This window comes from Rattus norvegicus, chromosome 18 (genome assembly GCF_021556685.1).
Source record: "Rattus norvegicus strain SHRSP/BbbUtx chromosome 18, alternate assembly SHRSP_T2T, whole genome shotgun sequence".
NCBI lineage: Eukaryota > Metazoa > Chordata > Mammalia > Rodentia > Muridae > Rattus > Rattus norvegicus.
In genome coordinates, this window is record NC_141551.1 from 56613911 (window position 1) to 56616386 (window position 2476).

Consider the following 2476-nt stretch of genomic DNA (forward strand, 5'->3'; position numbering starts at 1 on the left):
AGGAGGAGGAGGAGGGAAGAGGAGGAAGAGGAGGAGGGGGGAAGAGGAGGAGGAGGAAGAGGAGGAGGAGGAGGCGGCGGCGGCAGCCATGATAAAGAGGAAGCGCTTTCTGTCTGGCCACAGAATGAACTGTGCCTTCACATGCGAGCTCTGAATCACTCTGTGTTTCCTTTTCACTCCACCTTAGTTGAACTTTTTAAAACCTTAAATGCATGTTGGATTTTGTCAGGGATTTCTTTTCTGCACCCCTGGGGATACTCTGTCAGCACTGTGTATTCCACTGAGTTTTTCATCTTCTGAATGAAATTGTAAAAAAAAAAAAAGAAAAAAGAAAAAAGAAAAAAGAATCAACTAAAACACAGGACATCGATTGTCTTTAAAAAGTGAGGGATGTGCCGGGGAGGTGGCGTAGTCAGTAAAGTGCTTGCTATGCAAGCATGAGGCTCTGAGTTCAGATCCTTAGCAACCCAGTAAAAGCCATGCCTGGTGACACATAGCTGTGATCTTAGTGTTGGAAAGGCCAAGATAGGAGGATTTCTGAGGCTTTCTGGTCAGCTAGTCTAGCCACTATGTGAAGAGGCAATGAGGCAGACATCAGCATTGATCTCTGGCCTCACTCACATGCATACTCACTCCCATGGACTGGCGCACACATACACACACCTAGGTGCGCACACACGGACACGGGCACACACATATCACACATAAAGAAAGAAGAGGGCAAGGGAATGATCTTTAAGAATAGAAGTCTACCGCAATAGATTTCTTGCTAAAAATAGCCACAGATGGTTCTACATCCTTATCTCCTTGATAGCTGTGTGACTATGAACAAGCTCAAAGGTATTTGACCTCTCTTACCCCGGGCTCTCCATATGCAAATGAGAGTGAAAACAGAACTTACCACTGAGGATATAGAAATCCACAGGCCGTAGTCTCCTGTTTTCTCTCTCAACACAGAAGAATCTCTAAGCAAATATGTGTGGTAGGGGCGGATTATGCCTCACCTCAAACAAACTATCCGTCCTGCAGCACACACCAGCTGAGTGCCTTCTAATTCTGTCGGATGCTCACACCATCTGCTTGGAGAGAGCTCGTACCTAAGTCGGGAACCTGGTCTCCACTTCACCCCACTTCTTGATTAGGGGACCACAGTCCTCCGTCGGTTTCATTGATTCACTAGAGCATCTCACTTTACATGTGAACTTTTTTTAAATGTACCATGTATGTGCACCACACGCATGCCTGTAGGGTCTCCTGGGGCTGTGGTTGGTTGTGAGCCACCATGTGGGTGATGGGATTTGAACCTAAGTCCTCTGCAAGAGCAATACGTACTTGTAACCACTGAGTCATCTCTCCATCCCCCTACTGGTTTTTTATACAGGACATGACAAAGGTATGACACCCCCAGATGAAGATCTGGGGATGAAGGGACACGCCCTCCTCTAGGGACCTCTACTTTAACCAGAAAGTTCTAGTCTTCACTAGTCTTTCAGGTAACCAGACTGCATCCTGAAGTCAGCTGTCAGTCAACTCAGTGGTTCATAAAAGGGACAGCTTAGAAGATTACAAAGGTGTTTGGGGATTGAGTCTCAGCAAACACGCGCTACATAATATCATTACGAGACTCCTAGGTAGCCAGGACAAATCTCTGCAAATCAGGATCTGACCACTTGTCCTAGAAATCAAACAGGAGAAGTGACGGCTAAACGCGGGAAAGGAATCAAAGCATCCGAGGGCCTGTCTCTGGGGAAGGGTTCAGGTTTAAATATAAGAGGACTTGGTGCAGGGAGCAAGAGTCCTGCTCATGGTGGGTGCTGTTGAATTCTACCAGTTGGTTCCAGAGGAGTCTTTCCTGGCTTTCGGGGCTTGAGGGAACAGTTTGGTTCCCATGGCTCCTATTTAGGGGTAACCTCATTTCTTCTCATAAGATGACTGACCGTCCTCACCTAGGGGGATAATCTCATCAGAGGGTGATCTGTCTACAGGACTTGCTATGTTTGGAACCTAGAATGACTTTGGTTTTGGACAATTCATGGAAATTTCCAGTCGCTGCTGTAGGAGATTTGATACTGTCAAAGCCCAAATCCCCAGTTACCCTTATCTTGAGGCCTTCTGCCTTGAAGGCAGATGAGAAAGGTCAGAAGAATTTAGGGCCAATTAACCTGACCTCTCTCAGCTCATCTTGGAGACTCCTATTTATGCTCCTGACTCATGGGCTGCTGCTCTTTGCTATGATTTTCTCCTAAGTTCCCTTATAGGTGGCTTCCTAAGTCTCTCAAACTTGATCGCCTCCCTGCAGGGTCAGTTGAGCCTGGCCTCAGATTCTGCCTCTTCCTCTGGTGTGTGTGTGTGTGTGTGTGTGTGTGTGTGTGTGTGTGTGTGTGTGCACTTTGTTTTCTTCTAGAGACCCAATATTTCCAAACTCTGTAGTTCCCTTTCAGCCAACCTAAAAAAGGGGAAGAGGAGCCACTACAAC